The sequence below is a fragment of the Mya arenaria genome, chromosome 12 (assembly GCF_026914265.1).
Source record: "Mya arenaria isolate MELC-2E11 chromosome 12, ASM2691426v1".
In the NCBI taxonomy this organism is placed as follows: Eukaryota; Metazoa; Mollusca; class Bivalvia; order Myida; family Myidae; genus Mya; species Mya arenaria.
The window spans coordinates 49,349,430-49,374,560 of NC_069133.1; the positions used below are offsets into that span (position 1 = coordinate 49,349,430).

Sequence of the window (25,131 nt, forward strand, 5' to 3'; positions counted from 1 at the left end):
TGATTTTATCATTTCGTTGTATTTTGTGTTATTGATATGCCAGATTGTCTCAACAGTAATGGAGTGGTCGAACATTACTCTTAGGTTTTGCTTCATTAGATTGCTGAAAAGAACATATTTAGCGTATTTATGGTATATAACGGACCATTTTGTTGCAAAGCACACACGAGGAATCGATTTATCAACCCATCAATCTGTAAAACATTCAATCAAACAAAAACCTCCCTATAATTACAACCCTCTGTGTGATGGACTCGCAGGAGGGACAATGGAATTTTATAGATAGTTCAGAAACGAATTTGCTTTGTAGTTAACAATTAATGATATAATTTAAAAAGTTATTCAATACAAATTAGCCATTTTTCCAACTTCAATGATTGATAGTCGAGATAATTGGAATTGATAATTGTTTGTGATACCTAAACATAGTCATTTCAGAGGACCCCTACACAATACAATATTTATGCAAAAAGCTACAGAAACATGCTCAGTAGCAAAAGGTTTAAACATAAACCCGGATTAGTGGCAATGTGCAAACGCCAAAGACATAGAACACAAAATCACAAACAAGAAACATAGAACAGCACAAAACTTTACAAACAGCACAGTACATTATGTACCGCCTTGGAACGGTCAGTAAAATGTAAATTTACTGGGGGTTTAAACCAGTTTATGTGCACAAACCTCACTCTTATCCCAACAATCCTTAATAAAGATAAAACGCAAAAGGTAAATCTTATCAAAGAATGCATTATCTTGAGGAAACTTATCAATAAAACAAATAATAATAAAAAACGAAAAGGTAAACCCCAAGTACTTCTATGATTAGAGATCCCAACTCTATCTGCAGACGGAGGGAAACAATTCAGAGCACCTAATGCAAATACTTTTCAAAGATACGATATTTGTGTTGATATGAGCATACTAAAACGTCTCAAATATATTTCTGCCTGATCAAATAATAACAATACTGAATAAAGAAGAAATTCAGTGATAGCCAAAGCACTTAAACGTTCTTTGAAAAGATTGACAAGCGGCCAATAAATGATATGTATTTAATAATAAGACTGGCTACAAACGCGGATATTTGAAATGAGTCTTACTTTCGCTATTTAATCAAACCTTATATCTCATTTTATGTCGATTCAAGTGTATAACTTGAATTGAAGCAATTTAGCTTCTTCTGCTGGGAACGAAATAACTAAATATTAATCATCGTGATATTTGAGTTTGTTTTTCTTCAAATACACACACTTATTATAGTTTGTTAAGTGTGTTTAAAAAGTAAAGGATTAGTACAAAAAGACACAAGTCTTATCACGGACATTTTCAGAGAATTGTTTTTCATGTACTTATAAAAGAACGATAACATTCTATGCTCCCAGATAATTAGTAAATGGTATTTTCAGACCGAAAGAAACAATTAATATGTAATAATAACCGTTTTTCCAAAACACATTTTAATAGTGCTACTTAATTAACAATAATTTGAACCACAGCATGTTTCCATTAATTGAATCATTAGAATATGCATCTTTCAGTTCAATAAGGACACAAGGCAAAGTTTTAAGAGATGTGAGATTTTATATAAGCATATTGAAAACAAACATGTGCCGATCTTAAGCCTGTCTGAAATTCATTTTTGCTTATCTTATTTTGCAAAGTTTTATGAGTCTATAATTCCAATCTCTAGTTATTAGGTCACGAAAGCGGCTACATTGTACCGTTCTTTGCGCAATAGAAATGTGATTAATTCCGTTTGTTAAAAAATATCTTTCAGCGTTTTGAATCCCCGCTGATGTTTAAAAAAACGAATATGTGTCGTTCGAATTCTTCACTAAATAAAACTTTAATCAGCAATCCAATGCGCTTGGAGGTATAAAAGGTAGGTTAGATAATTGAAGGTATTAACAACTTGATCAGTGATATTGACAAGGAGGAGTGTTTCCAGTATGTTCTTAAAACGGAAACACTCTCCTTTGACAGAAAGCCGATCATAATGTTTTTAAGAATAATAATTGACCAGACCTCCGTGTCCTCCAGGAAGAACGTGGCTTTAAATTTCCATCCCAAGTGGCAGTAAACATATAGAAAAAAATCCAATTACAAATATGATAGACAATCAATATGGAGAAAAACATAATGCGGATAAGATTTTGTTCAAATGCGATACTCCTCAATATATTACAGAGTTTATTACTTGTAAGAACGGGTGACAACATGATTGTTCATCTTTTAGCAAAGTTAATTTAAAAATGTCTTTTTTAAACAGTTTCACTTTTTCAAGGTTTGCAACAATCAAAAATCAATTTTTAATACAAAGTTGTTATGGTTCGCTTGACTGAAAAGAAATGAATCTCTGTAAAAAAAAAAGAGTTGTCGTCAAACCAGGTTTTTTAAGGTCAAGTTTATAGCGTCATTCTGTAAAACAGATGTTTGGTCCTGAACGTATGTTACTAATGCATTATTGCTGATTCTGGTTAAAAGCTATATCACTAAAATGCGGCAAATCATTAGGAATGTTAGTTAAAACGTTAATACTGACGACTGGAACCCATATAGATATATGTTAAAATATTGTCTTTCAAGTCCACAATTTTAAAATGCGTTTCTAACGCGATTCAAAAAAGGCTGTAGCGTGATTGGTTAATTGGCATTGTCATGTGATCTTACCCATGTTATCAATAAAGGTTTTAATATCCGTCAGGTTATTATGAATTCATGTGTGCGATTGGCTAACGTATCGGTGTTCTACCTTGTTCTTAACCGTCCCGGCGTGGGTTGGCTCCCCACTACAATTTGCTTTTAAAAATAATTCTACTTAGTCTGCAATATCGGTATCACAGTACAATGATCCAGTTTAAAGTGTCTAGGAAACGCCACTACCATTTCATATCTTGTTTCATATATTGCGACACCAGCGTCATGTACCAGGCATATTTTAGTTCATGCGCATGTTTATTTGATTCGTTTTACAACCAGAAAACCAGACCCGTGGTTAATCCATTTGTCACCTTTGAAAGCAAATATAAAGAAAACAAATAATTACTATATTTCAACTGCCCTTTTCTTTATGATGAATGAAGAAGAAAACAAGCTTCCGTGTTGGGCCTTCATTTTTTGTCGTTTAACAGCGGCCTCTTTTCTCATTAAAATCTATTAGTGAAGTGTTTGCAGTGGTGTCTGACACCTTTTCAATGACCTAGATATTATTAGAAATTTATCCAGATACACCGAACGGTATCCGCTGATCAATAATGAGCTGATCAATAATGAGTAATGATTGTGTCCTTTAAATTTCTATTTCGAGAAAATTCCTTTGCAGATTCATGGATGGGGTTTTATATATGTATAAGCACAAGCAATGACAATTGGGTGTCCTCATGTTTATATTTCTTGAGTTGATTGGTATTGGTTTGTACTGGCGGTATCGCTAAGAGAAGAACCTGCTGATAAAAAAAAACATATATTCATCTGGGTAGTTTGGACTTTTTCTAGGTGATAACCACAAACTCACAAAATTGTATTATCCATGCAGTGTCTTGTCTGTGCTTTGGCACGTGGGCGCATTTCTCTGGCAGTGGCAGACTAACAAGTTCTACATTAATCAATGTAGTAATTTTGTCCAGCTCCACAATTTGACATTAATCTTTTAGTAAGGACAGAATATGCCTGAGAGTAATCCAGTCATAAATTTCTCTCCCATTCCTTGAAGCTCAGAGCTGTACATTCCACGTCCCATTTGTCCCATGAGTGGGTAATGTATATGTCTGGATTGGTATTCTTTCCACATGTAGATAGCGATAGATCAAAATGGACACGTCCCTTTGGCATTTAATACACGACTGTCTTCTTTTGACTGTAGTTAGCTATTTTGTTCGGGCTCTGCCTCGAATAATTTGGGCAAGTATTTGAAGCTCCGTGCTAGGAAAAAAGGTCCCCCACTGGCAACAGTTCCGTTTGTAGCTCTCCTGACATAATAATAATAAGTTTAGAACAACAATCCAGTCATAAATAACATCGAACTCGAGTTTTGTTGTTAAATATAGTTCAATATTTTTGTGTCGAAACTACCAAGTTTTCATCAAAACTACATATTCGTCGCTTACCAATCTCAATTGTGTATCCCTAAATTAAGTTGTTTATTTTTTATTTTCATGATGAACGGTTTCTGGTTGGCTTGTTCTGAGCACAACGCAAACTTCTTCCGACGACTTTTGCTACTTATCACACTTTTCCTTTAGAAAGGGCAAAATGTTGATAGTTCTGCTAGACGTGGCTTTCATTGTGGAAATTGTTCTCGTATCTTTATGTGTGTAATTGTTGAACAGCGTCAGTTTTGCAGATTGTCTTTAGGCAAAGTATCTAATGATGTACCTGCTTCGTTTTAGTTGGCGTCATTTTAGAGACACCTTCCTGATTCATGAACTTCATTAACATTAAGTCTGGCATTATTTGCGACGAATAACTGAATGTTTGGCAATCTCAGATCATCTTGTTTAAAGGTCATTGCGGTCAAAAAAACGCAATATGCGCTGAACCTCGTATATTTAAATAAAATAATAGTATATGTTTTATGTTAACACTGCTTGTAATTGTATTCAGTAATTATCCTGGAACTCCTCAAAGTGCATAATACAGCAAAGAAGGATATCTTAAAATACATGCATTGTATTAATCCATTGTTTTAAAGCGCTCAAATAAATCGGTTTTACCAAGCCAAAATATGTCGGACTTTCAATCAAGCAAATACTTCCCAGTAATTACAACCTTCTGATTATGTTGCGGATTCGTAGGAGAAAGTACAAGGAATAACCTGGATCATTAACTATTTAGTTTAAAACATATTTTACTCATCAGCGTGTACACACATAACATAAGAATATTCTAGAAAAGAATTAGAACGAAAGATATATAAATAAATCTTAAAAAGTTCTTCTCCAATAATTATGTGAAAAACTAAAGAAACAAGTAGGAAAAAGTTTAAACATAAGCCCGGTTTAATGGCACTTGGTAATCAACGTTCTCCTCTCAGTTTTTTTTTAGAATTGCGAACATATAATACTTGTACGCAAAAACTAACGCATAAAACCTAAACCAATTCATCTAACTAAACTATTGGTCATTCGTTTTGATTAAAATTATCATAAGTATAATAAAAAAAATACTTAAGCAACCTAGTTGGGTATTCCATTAAACAATTATCGCTGCCACAAATAAGCAGCCCAGTCGTCCATTAAACACAGATCGCTGTCCCAAAAGAGCAATCCAATCGTGTCTGCCATTAAACAACGATCACCGTCCAAAATAAGCAACCGTGACTGTTCTTCAATGAAACAAAGATCGTTGTTTCAAATTTGCAACCTGGTCTGGTATCCCATCAAACAACGGTTGAAATACGCAATCGATTAAGCAAAGCTCGCTGTCCTAAAAAAAGCAACCAGTCAGTTTTTCCATATAACAACGATCTTTATCACAAATACGTAATTGAACAAAGGGTCCCTGTCCCAGTTTGGTATTCCGTTCAACAATGATCGCTGTCCGAAACAAGAAACTTTTTCTGTAAGTCCAGTTATCAGTAATCGCTATCCCAGATGAAGTAGAAATAACCTGTAAGCCTTTACAAGTTCAAGTTCTTCAAAGACTGGAGAACGCATAAAATTAAAATGTATTTTATAACAATATAAAAAAAATATTTTTTTATAACTTTAGCTATTGTATCTAATCGGATCTTACTTTCAGTGATTTAAGCGTATGTTTGGTTAAAACAATTAAATTCAATTCCGCTGGCAAGGTTTTACACCGAATGCCACATTAAATAAACTGGATATTATTTTCGTTGATTCGAGCGCATATTATGTCGAACAAATTTGATTTAGTTACCCTCGAAGATATGCCTGTATTATGACACGGAATTATAATACGACGTGCTGTATGGTTTGAGACCGGTCGTTGAAATCACTTTGTAATGGTTAAAGAACATTCTTACTATTTTTTTTCCTTTTAGTAGTCTACGCACAATTGATTTAACTAAACACAAAATGAGCCAGCCTATGTTTATATCTACCAGTTTTTGGTCGCGCGTGTTCGTGTCCATGATTATACATATATAAATATTACACATTTGCAAATTGACACGAAATCACAACAAAATTCATTATATTAAGGAGAACAGTCAATAAAAATATTTCAAATCAAACACTTTATTTATATATTATAAATGTCTTCAATATTTATGCAAAAAAAACAACAGAAACAAGCTCAGTATCTTATTTGAAAGTAGGCGACCTGACGCCAATTTATTGAATGTTCGTAAGCGTAACAAGCTTAAATAACTTATTTCTTTTAGCCATATTTCTTACTTAATATTGATTTTACTTCATAGAAATTGGTTTATCGTGATTATCATGAAGTCCTATAACTCTGTATAATGTAAATACTTCACAAATTAAACCGAAACAAACATAGCTTGAGATGCTTAGCTTAGTCTTATTTTATAAGGGCCCAAAGATATTATGAGAAATCAGGGCCCGATAAACATAAAATTTCTTCTTTTGTCACTACGGTAACGTTGTCAAAAAGTTGTTGCGTATTAATGTCAAGCCAAATACATTTAATCAAATACCACGGTTCATATTTACAGCACACTTATAGTACACGACAATGGAATATAAGTAATAGGACAACGTTTATACAATATAAATATCAAATAAATAACAAAACAGCTTAAGTGAAACTACGAAATGTTCTTAAATAACTGTAACAATGATTGAAATTTCTATTTCAATTTTCATTTTGTGTACGTAGTGGGAAAACAGTTTGCAATTACTTTCTCAAATGTTATGGTAAGTATTTTATTTATGAGAGGTTAGACAAATATAGCAAGTTTTCGTTTCTGTTAAAATTGTTTTAATACACCCAGTGTTTTCATTTAACATCTTCAGGAAATTCTGTCTTGTTTTAATGAATTCGAAGCATGACAGAATATAATAAAAAGTCATCGCCAATATCTCTTTTACAGTACTACGTTTTCTTTTACTAATTGCCAATCGTGTGTAGTTTCCTGATTTAACCGGATTTAACGATGTTTTGTTCTGATTTGTGTCTTGGCGATCTTTAAAGAAGGATTTTGTTTCATTCAGTAAAGGCATTTTAATTTGGCTGTATTTAATTAATTGTCTAATCATTTAGATGAATTATTAATAAATGCTTGCCATGTTTGCATAATTTGATCAATTCAAGATTGTTTTGCAAGTCTTTTTATTACCTAATGTTGTTGTGCATTTGCGTTTTTAAATAGCTGTAAATAGTTAGATTGATATGAAAATGATCTGACGTGTTTATATTATTTTAGATGTATTGTGATTGATAAGGTTAGGTCTTATAGTATACAAAACTAAGTTTGTGATCAATACCTGTGATTATCACTCGCCTGAAAGTAGTCCTTTTATCTTTTTTTTTAAATAGGATATATACATGGTTTCACAGTAAATCATATATTCCATTGTGCATTGTTGTTTGTCATGCGTAGAAAACAACGGATGGACCTTTTCGGTCACACTCGGGTTTTCATTTTCCAAGATCGCAGACGAGTCGAAAAAAGTTTGTGTTGTCGAAAAACTTTCATTGTAGGTCAATTGTAAGTCAGGAAGTTATATTCTGCTGAATAGCAGATATAATGCATACCTTATATGTTCTAAGTATAGCTTTTCCTCCCTTAAACACAGTTTCCATTGTTTTGAAGTACTTCTTTCTAAATATTTTTCTGGTGCGAATAAATAAATAAATATATATATATATAATACGTTTCTATCTCGTTCACCAATTAACCGACTTTCCATCATATCACATGGCACAATGTCCCTGATAGCTCAAAACCACATTAAACATTTCCAAAATGTACAAACTCTTTTGTAAGACGACGAAGAATCTACATGCATCTACGTCTATTTGGAACAGTTATAATCAGCTTCGATTAGCCCATGTTAACCATAGGTTACACCACAGGTTAAACTATGAATTAATCATACCGAGACATAAGAGGAACATTGCTTAAACTATAAACCGGTTTTAAAAGTTTAATGGAATTACTCTGCTGAACAGTAAATAGTAAATCGGCATTATGCCATTGCTAAAATATGTTCATTCAATTTGTTATACCTGAACTAAAATGACTTTAATAAAGCGCAGGATGATAATATGTTTATAGGGTTTGTCACTTATAATATAATTATTTGAACATGATAGTAAAGGATATGTCAGACATATGCCTACAATGCAGCCATGTTGAATTTACTTTATTTCGCATTGCAAAGCTTCGGGGCTGATGTCCGGAATACACATCAACTTTCTGTTGAAATATGGCGTTTTGGTATGGTATGAATATCGAGGAAACTCAAAACAATCGAATCTGTAAAACATGTTTATAAAATAGTAGTAAAATTGGTAGTCACAGGTGCCAGCAAATTATTAAAGTGGAAAATCGAGAAGAAGCTCCATGGGATTGATCTGAACATTAGACATACTGCAATGATGCTAGAAAGACAATAAAACGTTTTCTCGAATGCATAATTTTAACATACGACAAACAAGTTATAAGCTGTATATAGGATACTAGAGATATAACAAAATCAATGTCATCTCGAAGAAAACTGTATCTAAATCTAGACCGAAAGACCCTCTTTGATATTAAAATGATCGCATTTATGGTTAGAATCTACGCTTACGTCCTTAGTTAAAAACATCATTATCCTGCATTTCTTATAGCTCCAGCAGTGAATATGAAAACTATTATTATCGAATTAAATGGTATCTTGAGATTAATCCTTGGAGTATCGTACTCTATTTATTTTGGTCCGCAGCATTGTTATATTTGTTTTGAATTCAACTACTGATTCGATTGCTCCTTGACGTATGTTCTTAAGATTATATTGCTTTTTTCTGCAGTGAGACATTCCGTCAAATATATGAGCGTCACTTTATTTTAATGGGTGAACAAAAAGGCAAGCAACAAATAAAAGCCATTTACTTAACGGATCTAAACCAAACAAAGTATGTCCGTGATAGTACAAGTAAATTTACTTCGATGTTGGGCAAAGTAAAGATCAATCAATCTTAATACATATTGTGATAGTTTCCTTGTATCCATATTATGGTATTTTTGTTGTTTTATTTAAACTTGTAATAATAAAATCAAAATGAATTTCAGTGGTAGAATTTTATATTAACTGTTATACGTCACTAAACAATGACAATTCTATAGCCTTTGAAATATATATTGAAAAGATCTAAACGTAATTGCATTCAAAACTGTCTATTGACATCATAATTATGTAAGTTTCGTATTCCTGGTCGCCAACCTTGATATCGGTATAATTTGAAAACGTAAGGAGGTAGAAAAATACGTGTTTAGTTCTACAGAACAAAACTAACATTTGGCATTGAACTGAACGATTTCAAAATATGGCGTTGCAAGGCTTATTCCAGTTGAAAAAACTATAACAAAACTTCGAATCGGTATACCTATATTTTGGTCAATTGTTTTACATTAGTCATCGGAAAGCATGGTTTCGCAAGAAGATGAAAATGATATAAGTATAAACAACTAAATTTACATAAACATATAAACATATATAGAGAGCAGCTAGCTATATCTCTTCGTTTAAAGTCCTCATTATGTTATAACATGTTTAGCTGTTTCATCGCCAGTGTTAAATGTAAGTTGGCCAGTTCGAGGCATTGGATGCAACGCTATATACAAAAACATAATCACGAATACGTTAACCCCTGCAATATGACTCTTTAAACTCATTCCATATTTAGTTTCGAACAAAAAAAAATAAATGTATTGACAATGAACGCAAGTGGATAACGACCGTAATTGTGTCTGTCTTTTGGTAGCAGCAGGTGACAGCAATTAAAGTTGACAATCCGAAAGTACACTATCTTGATAGGAAGCTGTATATAGGATACTGGAGATATCACCTTTACCCTTAAAATACATATAAAAATACTAAATGCAATTTAGGAACAGCAAAAATATATATCAAAGAAAACGGTTTCGAAACAATTAAGAGATAGGACTGTCAATGACTTTTTTTTAAATTAAAGCAATGACTGCATTTATATATTACTTTTACATTTGCTTGTCACAGTAATGTCAATATTACGAACCTTTAAGCCTTTGCTCTCACGTTTTTTAACACTAGTACAAAGACGGCTATGTGGTTATTCAGCATTCCTTTTGAACTTGAGGAATTAATTAACGAGCTTGAATGTTATCTTGACAGAAATCAGCTGGTGTTACAGAGTCATTAGATTCACTTCCGCCGTTAACTGAATTGGCAATGCATGTGCAGCAACATAGTCTAATGTATTTGAAGATGGCTACAGATGTGATTGTTACATGACAAATACATGTTCCAAACTAATTCAAAAATTATTTTATTAAATTGCTCACCACTGAGGCGCTCCTTTATATCGTCAAAATATCGTTATATTATGACAGAACAGAACACAATCTTATTCATCCATAACATGTACATCAATGAAATCGGTTCTTATAATACACGGTCATCCTGTTAACATTTTCTTGGCGGTCGTTATACATTCAAAAGCAACGAGATATTGTTATAAATTTATAAGTAATTACGATCACAATTTGCTGAGGAAATGTTGATTAAAGCATGCAAATTTAAATCTAGAATTGAAACCTCCACATATACAAACTATATTTGGGTAAAATTATTAACTGGACGTACATTTGTTATGATTTGAGTTTGTATCTTTTTAATTGGCATTCGCTTTTAAATCCTTTAAATATCTTATCCATTCAACAAATTGGGTACAAAGACTTTTAATTTAGAACAGGTTTATTCTATCTATGTTAAGATTTAATATTAACGAATATTTCTTAATTTATCTAGCTTTATATGCTTAGCCAGAAAGCGTTATGACAACAGGCATAACTAATCCCCCTCAGTTAAAGAATATACCATAGTATGTAATATCATTTAAAACTACCTATACAGGTTGTCTGACATAAACAATGCGTTTCGGCTACTTAAGCAAGATTTCAATGTGAAAATAGGCGCTTATCTGATTGATATTTAAGAATGTCTTTTTCAAAAGTCCACGAGTATTGGTATTACATATGGCTTTCGAATATATTGTTTCAATGTTAATCAAGTTATAAATAAAAATGAATAACTTTCTATTCAAAGCTTTTAAGTTTCACTGGATTTCACAAGATTAATGGTTCAAGAATATACTTGGGCGGCGATAATTTTGTTATACGAAAAACAATGGTTCCAAAACAAATTGCAGGTTATTTTCATATATATTGTACAAACTATTTGTAAAAGTGGGTTTATTTCATTTTCTTTCACAGTCGATTCAGTAATCTTTAGTCGGTCGTCCTTATTTGTCAGTGAAGTAACAGAAAATGTAATACACAGTGTCCTTGATATATACTGCAGAGTCTCTTATTACTTGTAAAAAGGGAAACAATCTTACCTGAACGAAAAGTCATCTTTATTCAACTTTCGAAACTATTTCAAACTTTGTATATTCCAAAAAGTATATTCCAAAACCGTTTTGCAACACTCAAAATAAAACGATGCTTAGCTAAATTATTTAAGTAAAGAAATGGTACGATGTTTCCTTTGAATTAGGAATATAAATCATTTATAAACAAGACTTGTCGTTAAAACTGTCTCCTAAATCATATCTGGCTTCCACTTCTTTATCTTCAGTGATGTTCTTCACATTGATCTATAAGGATAATTGGGTTAAACAGATATTAAGTCCTTAACGTAACCTTCATTGGATACTTGTTGCCGATTCTCACCCTAAGCTATGTCACAGCGTACCGTATGTCGGAATTGACAATGTTTTTCATTTTTCTACGGGCTCTCCATGCACTTTTGAAACCTCTCCCCAAAATGATGATTATTATATTGACTTTGTATTTGTGTAATATAAAATAGCACATTTTCTTCTGTTGATACGTTTATATTACAAATTATGTAGCAGGAGAACATGTATAAATAAAACTAAAAATAACAATAAAATTTATATTGGTAGATCCGAGAAATTTTATATCATTGAGTTAATAATGCTCAGCAAGCATTTAGTTTGTTTCAGTGGGTGTCAAATGTAACGGCGAATTTCTGTTCAGTAAATTTAAATAGATTCAATAATAAGGCTGTATAAGCGGTTTACGAATGCGTGCCAAATCGTATAGAGAAAAAGCAACAGCAAAAAGAAGCTAATTATTTATTTTAAACAATTAAGAAGTGCTGGCCTGATTGTTTTAAAAAGCAAAATTTAACTTGAACTGATGCATATTGCTAATAACGGCACAGTACACTTGTCGTGCGCATTAGTATCACCCGGATATGCACTCAAATCCGATTGACAAATTGTAAAATACATAGCATCTAGGATAATGGCGAAAGCCGAATACCAACAGGTACCAATCTACAATTTTGTGATTACTGAAAAATCGATCTTGAAAATGCAACTTGATATATACAATCAAAGTATACTTATATTGCCAAGATGCTTCATAGAATAGGGCAATAAACTATACTAAGGTAATATGCAATAATTTCCATCTATTTGACATTAACTGGCAAGCGTTTGCTCCCTTCTTATTCAATTATAACTTGGTGCCTTTGATCTTAACAGTATAACTTTGTTGAATGAATGAATGTATCATTGTATAACTGAATATATGTATTTGACATTCGTTAAATGGTCGGAATGACTGCGTCTTATGACTTCCTCTTTTGAACCCGAAACATCGGGTAAAATGAGCCAGAAAATTATATTATTGTCAGGTATTTGTAACTGTCCCTAGTTAGCAATCCATTTTATCTGCTCTTTTAAAAAGGACCCCTTTTCCAAATAAATAACCCGATTCAGCCTTCCACTAAGATTGATGTCCTAAATAACCATACTAGTCTTTTTTCCATTAAGCAATGGTCGCTGGCCTAGATAAACAGCCAAGTCAGCTTATTCATTAACCCAGTCTGGTATTCCATTGAACAACAATTGCTTTCTTAAATAAGCAACCCAGACTGGTCTTTCATTAAACGATAATGATCGCTATCCTTAATAAGAAAGAAAATACATTAATATCTCGAGCATAAACGCAGACCTGTATTTTAAATTGTATACCTTCAGTTATTGTATAGAACCGGATCTTTTTTTCATTATGCAAGCTTGTATAATTGTGTTAAATCAATTTGGTCCAATTCTGCTGGAAAGAATTTCCAAGGTAGGCCACATCGGATGAATCGGATCTTATTTTCTTTGTAATCAATTTGAATCAATTATGCTGGAAGAAATGTCAATCGTCATTATTGTTATTGTTCTGCATTCCTAATGTTCTTAAGAAATAATTCTTAATAGGGACTATATCGGTGCCTTTGGAAATACAGATGGTGTAACGAGGTATATCTGTTATATTCCACCGTTCACTGGATAGTCAACTCAGCAAGAATTATTTTATTTGTTCTGAAACAACTACTGTTTTGTTTGTTACGTGATGTATGTTCCTGAAGAATAAACTATTGTATTCTGCAGTGAGTCGTTCAGCGTTACAATTTTAGATGTAAATGTGTTGCTTACCTAAACCTCAGTTGAATTCTGTTTCACACGTGATATGATTTGAAGCTTCACTTGAGTAGTGATAATTAACTGATGATCTGTTCAAAGTTTCCAAAACAGAAAATGATAAGTCTATATTTATCTACGTGGTATGCAAAACACTTATAAGTTTTAAATGATTCCAGCAACCCTTATTTGTTCGTTCCTTCGCGAAGCAAAGAGCAAGTATTAAATGGCGTTTGATTAAAACATTTAAGAACAGTTCAACCCTCGCTGATGTTAAAACACAAAGCGTCGGTCGCGTCATAGTACATTTGGTTTTACTAAATAACAATGTGTGACCAAGTTTTGAATGAGTTGGAAATAAAAGTTGTTCTTGTCTGTTCATTTGTTAATATTTACAAATAAAGTTCTACACAGCAAGTTGAAATAGGCACCCTTAAAGCCTCTCATCACCCTACCCCCTTAAAGCAAAGACTGTCGACAAAAATAAAAGCTTTGCTCTATAACAATAGTTTATTCAATGTTGACATCTTCCGCCACATTATATATATGTAACGTAACATTCTTTAAAAGATCCGTCTCCTATGTTACAATAGAGTTGGTTCCCGAATGCAGACATAGAGTATTCGGGTTCAATTCCTGGGGGTCTATTTATTCTATTTGTTAATATCTATTTTTCTATTTCATTATTTTATTAAAAAATATTATTTCATTTCATCATGATATGTTTTTTTCTAAATGTTCGGAATGGTTTAAATGTATATTCAAAACAGCTAAACAGTACAATAAAGTTTATATTTGCAGAACTGAGAACTTTTTTATCATTGGGTACAAAATTCTAAGGAAGCAGTGCTTTAGAATGCCAATGCGGGTGCATTTTTTGTTTGTTTTATTTATATGTGTATTTATTGTTACGATAAATTTCTATTCAGTCATAGTAAATGTTTTCATCAAGTGGGCTGTTAAGCGGTCTACAGTTCGTATAGAGAAAATAGCGCCAACACAAATAAATAAATTAATTAATTATTGTGAAACATTACGAAGTGCTAACTTAATTGTATTGGAAGGCAATATATCATTACCTGGTGAACATTGCTATTAACAGCGTGCAGTACATACTATAAGCTAATTGTCCACATTATGCAATCAACTCAGATTGATGAATTGCAATAGATATAGTATCTAGAACAATGTCGAGAGGATACTGCCAGAAGGTACATTTTTGTGATTGCCGGAAAATCGAATTAGGAAATTAAACGTTATATATGCAATCAAGAGATACTTATCTTGCAATGATGCTTCACAGGGCACTAGACTATTATGAGGTTATATACAACAATTTCCATGTACTTTGAATTAGCTGCGAGGGTTTCGTCCCTTCTGGCAACAACTAATCACTTGTTGCTTTTTATCATTAGACATTATAAGTGTATTACATTTTAGATAGCTAGTTTTGATAATTAAAGTGAAGAGAGTGCCATGAAACTATATTCAAATATATATAAAGGTCTTCCACTTATAAACATTGTTACCTTCAGGCATATACCCTTCGATACGTAAAGTGCTAAAGGCAGCACTGACCTAAATTCCTAAATTCCGAATTATTGTTTTCATAGAAAAACTCGCAGAAATGTTCGTGCAAAAATTAAAAAATATAATTCAACGGTTTGTCGTGATTGATCTCTAGACCACATAATAAAAGACACATAGCTCCTGTGTTTGTGCATATGCATTAGTTCTTCTAAAATGTGTTTTTAAATTGCTTTTTATACAAATATGATACTCTGAAATATAGAGATTGTCACGATGGCAACGATTTTGATGATGCTGACAACGGCGGTGGGAAATGTGCAGCATCAAATATAATATACATTATTATGCAAGGATGTCTACCTCCACCTTAGGCAAGCCGGATTCCGGGCTTTGTAGGCGGTATTTCGGTTGCAGGGGGCTAGATATGCTAATTTCAATTGAAAAGGCTAAACGGAATGTGGTTTGCTCCGAACACAACCTATCATAAAAGACAGTTTTATCATGACTTTTATTTCCAAAGCGATCGGCAAAATGGCCACATTGTCAAAGAATTTACCGATTCTCTCTCTGAGTAGAACCCCCGAACCCTCTGCATTATATATAAACCTATGGTGTATGTCTCATTTGAAAGGGGTTGTATCAGTTTTTTCTACCTTAAGATTCATATCCTTGTTTAGTCACGTAAGGGATATATAACACATAAGTCTGATAATATTGAAAAAGAATATAAATTAAAATAATATATACTTTTGCACATTCTTTAATTGTACAGATTGATGGCGTAAACACATCTCCAAACAGAAAAAGTAAGTTTGAATATGTAGCCAATAACCGGTATTGCTTCTATGGTTTGGCCAGTTTGGTGTATAGCGCCTTGTTTGGTCTCTTAACCCGCACAATTCTTAGAAACGACTAGACTGATTGTGGACAATCTTATATGTTCTGGATTGCGTTCTTTTAAGATAAACATCTAAACTGGGACTTCTTTTATTCAATATCAGGCTTCTTCCTTCTGTTTCTGAACAATTGCGTTTTCCATTCAGAAACAGTGCCAAAATAGCATAATATTCATTTCGTTTTATCAACAGTGCCGATTTGTAAAAAAGGGGGTAGAGAACTCATTCATTTTTGGTTTACCAACCGCGCAATTACAAGAAAGGCAATAGAGATTATGACATCGAGTATAAGCATCAAAGATTAAATGCGTACATATATCATTAGTATATCTGAAAATACCCATTTCACATTTATTAACAGGTCGGAATGACTGCATCTTGAGACCTCCGTTGTGGGACATGAGAGGTCGGATAACGTGAGCCAGAAAATTATATTGTTGTCGCGGGTATTTGAATCTTATTCTGGGCTGAACTATTTTATTTGTGTTATTTAACTTGCTGAATATATTCTTTGAGTAGTAAGGTCCATACCCACTAAATTTGTCTAAAGAAATTCATTTTTGTTCCATATAACCTTTTTCCGTAAATGAATGTGCAGTCAAATCAATTCCTTCGGGGAAATAAAATCAATTAGAGTTTACGTTATTTATTCCTCATTGATAATGTTCTTGCTGGATAAACGAAATGAGCAAATCTATACTCGTTCTGGAACAGCTCATAAAAAGCTGCATTAATCTATTCTGGAATAGGTGTTACTGTCGATCGATAATTGAAATATGTCATGCATGCAATATCAAGTCAATTTCAAGCGTACTGTGTTGGTAATTAATCTCAGTGATAATCCAATAGATTCGCCTCACAGCACATAGAACATTTAAAAAAAGTAATCATTTAGGACGAGTGTCAAGCATGATGTGTTGTCTTCCTGCAATTGATCGTTTTGTTTTAATGGTTGCACTATATACGACAAATGGTCAGCATATATGGAATGATCAAGCAATCCCTTTCAACTTCAGCTTCTTACGATTCCTGAATATATATCAATACGTTAATATGTATTCTTACCCTACAACAATGGTTCGAAGGGCACGCAAGGATTCGATTTATCAAGCCATCATTCTAACGAGATTCAATTAAAAACCTTCCCATCAATTACAACCTTTCGTTTTTGTCTTGGAAAGGTAGAAAGATTGAAAATACCCAGATCCCTAATATAGTAGTGAACAAGAAATGATGAAATGTAAAAATGTATAAATATAAACCAATCATTGGTGGTTGGAATGAATAATTGCTTTGTCACCGCAAATATTGATATTTGAGAACAAATATAAGACGGAATTTTAAATAATAAAGTACTTCATGGTAATTTAAGGCATCTTCGAGACAATTAAAATCGTTATATCATTTACAAAACTTTGATACATTGCCGTACTTAACACAAAATATTGCCCATGCCTAAACAAAAATAATTGTTGAAGTATAACAACTAAAGCAAAAACACTAAAATATAGTTTTCCATTAACCGAGTGTCGTTGTCCCTAAAGCAATCCGTTCTATCTGATCTTTAAAAAGGATCCCTTTTCCAAATAAACAACCCAATTCAGCCTTCCATTAAACAAAGATCGATGTCCTAGATAACCAAACTAGTTTTGTGTTCAATTAAGCAATGATCGCTGCCGTAAATTAACAGCTAAGTTATCTCATTCATTAACCAATTATGTGTGTCCCAAATAAGAAACCCAGACTGGTATTCCATTCAACAACGATCTCCCTCTTAAATAAGCAACCCAGTCTGGTCTTTCGTTAAACGATGGTCGCTATCATTAATAAGAAAGGAAATACACTGATATCTCCAGCTCACTTACGAAGACCTTGTTTTTAAATTTTATACCTTCAGCTGTTGTAAAGAAACGCAATTTTTGTTCGTTTATGCAAGCGTGTTTTGTTTAAAGCAATTTGATTCATCTCTGCTGAATATAATTTCCAAGGTACGCTACATCGGATGAATCGGATCTTATTTTCGTTGCAATCAATTTGATTCAATCATGCTGGAATAAATGCCAACAGTCATCAGTTATCAACCTCATTGTTCCACATTCTTAATTTTCCTGAGAAATTGAGGCAATAATTCTTATTACAGACTTGATTGGTGCCTTTGGAAAATTCAGATAGTGTAGCGAGGTATAGCTATTGTATTTCGCCGTTCACAAGATAGTCAACTCAGCAAGCATTATTGTATTTGTTCTAAACCAACTTCTGTTTTGATTGTTACATGATGTATGTTCCTGAAGAATAAACTATTGTATTCTGCAGTGATTCGTTCAGCGTTACAATGTTAGATGTTAATATGTTGCTAACCTAAACCTTTCAGTTGAATTCTGTTTCACACGTGATATGATTTGAATCTTCACTTGAGTAGCGATAATTTACTGACAATCTGTTCAAAGTTACCAAAACAGAAAATGATAAGTATATTTTTATCTACGTGATATTGCAAAACACATATTACTTTTAAATGATTCCAGCAACCCATACTTATTTGTTCGCGACGCAAAAGAGCAAGTGATACATGACGTTTGATTAAATCATTTTAGAACACTTCAACCCCGTCTTATATTAAAACACAAAGGGTCATTCATGACATATTACTTTTGGTTTTACTAAATTACAATGTGTGACACAGTTTTTAATGAATTAAAAATAAAAGCCCTGCACTATGTTCTGGTCTGTTCAATTGTTTATGTTTACAAATAAAGTACTACACAGAAGTAGAAATAGGCTTCCTAAAAGCCTCTTATCACCCTTTTTCCCTGAAAGCAAAGACTGTCGACAAAAATAAAAGCTTTGGTCGAAAGTATGTTCAATTTTACACATAATTTATCAAAAACACATTCAATGTTGACATCTTTACATTATACAATTTATGTATTTATAACATCTTTTATTGAAACATATCGTTCCATATCACCTCAGTTTGTTTCTTTCGATTCCTGAAAATATCAATTAGAAAATGCACATTCTTACCCCGCAAGTGTTCTTCTAAGGGCACGCAAGGATTTGATTGAGCAAGCCGTCATTCTAACGACATTCAATTAATAAAACCTTCCGACCAATTACAACCCTTCGATTTTGTCTTGGAAATGTAGAAAAATTGAAAATACCCAGATCCCTATTGAATATAGTGAAAGACAAGAAGTCATGAAAATTAATGTTAAAGCTTACGCAATTTTATATAAACCATTTATTGCAACTACGCTTATTTTAGTAGTGTTTTTTGGGAATGATTTTTTTACCGCAGACATTGATATTTAAGAATAAATAATAAGTCAGAGTTTTATGTTGAAACGGATGTTTAACTTCATCACAACACCTTCAAGACATTTTCGAGACAATTCAAACCCTTTTACCATGGACAGCACTTTGATAAATCGCCGTGCCTTTTATATGAAATAAAGTCCCTGCCTAACGTAAGATACTTTAAAGGACCTATTGTGTTATACAATGGTACTTATGCTGTTTTGACAACACAAAAAAGTCATTAAGAATTCCATTTTCTCCTTTATTGAATAACTATTATATTCAATGATAAATTCATTTACCAAATGGGCCATGTTTTCATTGACAAAGGTATCTCAATCTGAATACTGGCACTTCAAACCATCTGTGATTGACAAATTGGAACAGACATTACCTCCGAATCTTTCAGAAAATCTCGGGAAGTATGCGAGGCAGCGCTTGTCTAAATAGTTAACCTTTTTGCAATCATAGGAAACCTGCCAGACATTTTATTACAAAATAAATCATCAACCAACTAGCATTGGTTTGGTAATTGATGTTTAGAAACAACCCTAGCAGACACAGGTCTATTTTGTATGCCTGTCATAAGCATAACTTACCCTGGTTTTGGGTTTTGATCAATTTGAGATTCCCGCCACGGGCGTTTTTTTTTTTTTCAAATAATAGGAGATCTGACATAATTTTAATGTAACGCTGATTTGGTTGACAAATGTCTAGCATCATGAGAGTACTGTTTGCGTGGTATAAAAGGGCAATGTCTATTCCAAACAGTCGCTTCCCTCTGGATTGAACACTTGATATTCATATTTACATTGATTTGCGATGTCGTACACAAGTATGCGTTTTGAATTTGAAAAGGCCTGCTGGTAACCATAGGTGGCAGAAAAAATGTAAACTTACGGAAAGCCAAGTGGTCGAACATAAAAAATAACTGTTAAGATACACAAGTCAAAGACCCAAACGACACTGAACTAGTGACAAAAACGGGTTTACACCACATACACGAATACAACTGCAAGGAACAGACCAAACACGCATCAAACTAGCTTTACCGATAAGTCTATTATTAACTTGGATTTGAACATAAGGCATTATCCTATTTACACTAATACCTCGTTTGTAAAATTCAACAAGCAAATTAGAACAAGAAACATATCACGAATGAACATCATACCAAAGGAAAACTGTATCTAAAAACAAAAACGATATAATAAAAGGCAACAATGTATAGCAGATATATGGGTGCTGCAATTGTTACAGTTGTTTCCATGCTATTATTACGAGCCTAGACGCATTTACTGAGCCCATGACTGTTCTTCGTATCCGTAAAGGAACATTTCCAGTTATCACTATCATCATTATGTGTCTCTTTTATCCTTACGTCATTCAAGCAATAAATCTTATCAAGGCCTTGAATGCTGTGGTTGAAAAATTCAGATTGTGTTACAGACTGTATATGTTATATTCCACCGTTCATTAGATTGTCATCTCAGAAGAAGTGGCAGTGTTTTTTATGTTCTTTTACTGCTTCAAATTTAATGTTACCCAACGTATGTTCCTAAAGAGTGTCCCAAGTATTGTATCATGTGGTATGTGCAGTTATTTTACATATAAATGTGTTTCTGTTCAAAACATTTCTGTTGAATTCTATTTCACAAGTGGTATTATTTAAAGCAATACTTGAAAAACGATAATTTTCTATTTTTAATGTTTCTCAAACAAATATGACCGGCCTAGTTGTTGTATCTGTTGTATAAAATTAATGTTCTGTGTGGAAGCATTTCTCTTAGGAATATACAGTTCAAACTGAAATGCGTCTAGCAACTTTTATTCGTTTATTCCATCATTCGTGTGTTTACGCAACGGAGCATGTGATAAATGGCGTTCGTAAAATATATTATAGTTTTTAAATATTTTAAAAAATTAAAAATTTCAAACCCATTGATGTTTAAACACAAAGGGAAAGGTGTCGTCACTTGATTGATTGCGTTAGAAGTTCAAGCCCCATGATATGTTCTCGTCAGTACATTTCTTTATATCTAATTAAACGAAACTGAATAGAAAGTTGAAATAGTTCGTATTTTAACACATTTGGTTTCACTAAAATCTCAATTTGCGACCCATATTTGATTGCGTTGAAATTTAAAGCCCAATTGTACGCTGCCACCCTAAAACATATTTGATTGATAATATTTAACAGACATAGTCTCTTGAATAAAATTTGAAACGTTTAGAAAATCTAGGACAGTATGTGAGGCAACACTTATCCAAATAGTTCACCTGAAATGTAGGTTTACAATAAAGAGTAAAATGGCATTTTTCATAGCATATGGAAAGTCAATAAGAAAGTCATTGTTTTCTTCAATTTAATAACGATTTTACTTGTTGATAAAATAATGTACCATACATGCTTTATCGTTCTCATTGACACAAAAAGCTTAGCGTAGATATGAACACTGACAGTTCAATAATCTTGTATTGAGATATTTCGACAGATATAACATAAAATAATATATGAAGCGTTATTTGAAGCGTTCAGAGAATCTAGGACATAACCCGAGGAAATACTTACCTAAATAGTTTACCTTTTGCATCAAATGAAATCTGCCTGACATTTTATTACGAAATAAATCATAAATCAACTAACAGTGCTTTGGCGATTGGTGTTTAGACTCTGCCATGGCAGACATATTCCTATTATGTATGTCATTCATATTACTATTTATCATGGTGAATGTTGAAAAAGGCTCAACCTCTTATTGTTTAAACATTATGATATTTGTTATAGACGTGCATTAGTTTAATGACATGAGATCGGTCGTGAAATAAATGTGACGCTGATGATTGGTTTGAAGAAATTTTATCCTCTAATAGTAGCGTTTGCTTCGTTTACAATGACAATGTTTATTTCAAACAATTATTACCCTTAACCGATTCCTTTCGTGTGACACATGACGTTGTTTTGTTGTTGTTGTTTTTAAACAAACTAAAACATTTATCAAAAAGCGAAAAGCGTCGTTCACATTATACTTCATTTTGTTTACTAAATATCAATTGGTTACCCAGTTCTGATGGCGTTGGAGGTTGAATCCCCGCTGTCAGTTCTGGTCTGGTCAGTAGCTGTGTTTATATCCACAAATAAAGAAATCGTAGAAGGTTGAATAAGACATGTTGAAAGATTCTCATTATTAGCAAAAATATCGACAAAAGGTACCTTTGTTTTATTGCATGTTCATTTTAACATAAATTCATTGACATAATCATAATATTTTTTGCAATATCAAGAAATCCCACAAAAGTTTTGTTTATTTGAGGAATAAAACATTTTACCATATGGTATCCCCTACTCCAAACATAGAGTACGCCGAGTGCAAATCCTGATCCCTGTGGTATATTGCTTATATGTATTATTTTCTAATTTTCAGTTTTTTTTATTGTATTCATTAAAATATGTCCATGCCTAATCTTATCACCTTGATATGTTTTCAAGATTAGTGTGCCGTCTGTCGGATATAAAGAAGAGTGCATTTTATGTTGTTTTTTTACATGAATGTTCGTGCACTTCTGGAAGTTATGCTAATCATATCGACTTTTATTTGTTGCAATGCCAAGAAAGTAGACAGTGTTCATCTGCTAATATTGTTAAAGAAATCAGGAAAAAACACAAAAAAAGATAACAAGTGTATTCATCAAAGATTTTTATGACACATATGCCATTATTGATATAACAAGGACATTAACTGAGAATTTTATTGTTCTCTTTTTTGTACCTTGATTATGTTTAATTTAACTTAGATGTATGCACTGCTGTTTAAAATCATTTTTCATTGACAAGTACCAACAGACAAACCCTCTAGGATATTAGGTGAATCGTACGGATGGTCTAGGGAATTATGTGAGCACCATGCTCTGTAATTTAGCAGACATTTCATTGCAAAATAAATAGTAAATCAACTACACGGTGCATAGGTGATTGATGTCTTTAGAGACACTCTAGACAATCATTTGTGTACAACGCGTTAGCTTTTACAGTTTCACATTCAGTGATCATATATATGCTAAATGTTCAGTGATCTAGACAGTTTTGTTGGAGTAATATCTCACGATTGGTGTCTATATAAATTGATCACCTTCCTTAAATAAACAAAAGTTTAAAGTGAATGTTATGTCATTTTATTTTGTTGACATTTATGTCTATGATGAAAAGCAAGCACATGTTCAATGCGTGTACACATATGATATGTCGCAAACTGTAGAGAACGTGTACGTGTGGACTAAGTTTCTGTGAACTACATTCCTGCTATTTATTCTTCATTGATTATGTACTAGTTGAATAATGGAATTGTGCAAAAATATACTCGTTCTCCGATAGCTCATACAAAAGCTACATCATTTTACTCTGAAAAAGTACAACACTACAATACATCAACGTGCCTTACATAAAATACCTTCCTTGCCTGAACAAAATGAATCTTTGCAAAATTACAACTTAAGCAAAAACACTTCATATATAGTCTGTTATTTTACAATGATCGCTGACCCTAGTACGCAATCCGCTTTGTATTCTGTTTATCAAGGATCCCTTTTCCAAATAAACAATCCAGTTTAGCCTTCCATTAAACAATGATCGCTGTCCTAAATAACCAAACTAGTTTCGTATTCTATTAAGCAATGATGTCTGTCACAAAAAAGCAGCCAAGTCATCGTATTCATTAAACAATGATCGCTGTCCTAAATAACCAAACTAGTCTTGTGTTCCATTAAGCAATGTAGGGTGTCCCAAATAAGGAACCCAGTGTGGTGTTCCATAGACCAACGATTGCTTTCTTAAATAAGCAATCCAGTCTGGTCTTCTTTAAACGATGATCGCTATCCTAACTAAAAATGAAATACACTGTTAGCTCGAGCTCACTAACGCAGACCTGTATTTTATGTTTTCAACCCTCAGTAATTGTATAGAACCGGATATTGTGTTCGTTTTTTCAAGCGTGTATTTTTGCTTGAACTATAGTATTAGGCAGTGAGGTGTTCAGTGTTATTTTATTATAGTAGGTGTTTTGCTAGCCTAACCTTATCAGTTGAATTCTCTTTCGCAAGTGTTATGATTTGAGGTATTTCTAGATTAGCGATTGTTTTATGTTGATCTTCTCTAAGTTTCCCAAAACAGGACAAGGCAGGTCTATTTTAGTCTACGTGGTATTGCTAAATACATATCATTTTTAAATGATTCCAGCCACCCGTACGAATTCGTTCATTCGAGACGCAAAATAGCAAGTGATACATCATAACGTTTGATTTAAACATTTTAGAACAGTTCAACTCCCGCTGATTTTAAAATACAAACGGAAAGAAAGGGTCGTTTTGCAATGTTTTATAGTTTATTGCATAAACAGCTAATATGCCTCTAATTGGTTTAAATCTGGTCAACTATACTCTAACTTTATTTACGCAAGGAGCTGTATTTTTGTACACCGTATATAGTAAATGAAAATAAGTATGTGTGCTTCATTTATAAAAGAGTATGCTTGTAATGTCGTCCTGTACTTATTGCAATGTTAATACAGTAAAACGTGTATCTCTGTAAATATTGTTTTTAGGTCAATGGGCCGACTGTTCATTATTTTGTTTACATTAACAACGTGGTTAACGCCATCAACGTTGATTGAATGTTGACACTTCAACTTTTATGAACACATGCAATAGTTCTAACAGTATTTCAAACAAGTGTTTCGCTGTTGTGATTGTTAAATTGAATATATGAGCATATCATTAAACATTTGACAGTGTA

The 25,131-nt window shown here is 32.8% G+C and overlaps 2 protein-coding genes across 2 annotated transcripts in view; one reads left to right on the forward strand and one right to left on the reverse strand.

The window, feature by feature from the left end:
- LOC128211003 (Kv channel-interacting protein 4-like) overlaps window positions 1–25,131 on the reverse strand; it is a 422,182-nt gene that overhangs the window by 386,903 nt on the left and 10,148 nt on the right. The window lies entirely within an intron of this gene.
- LOC128210751 (uncharacterized) overlaps window positions 1–25,131 on the forward strand; it is a 51,682-nt gene that overhangs the window by 177 nt on the left and 26,374 nt on the right. The window lies entirely within an intron of this gene.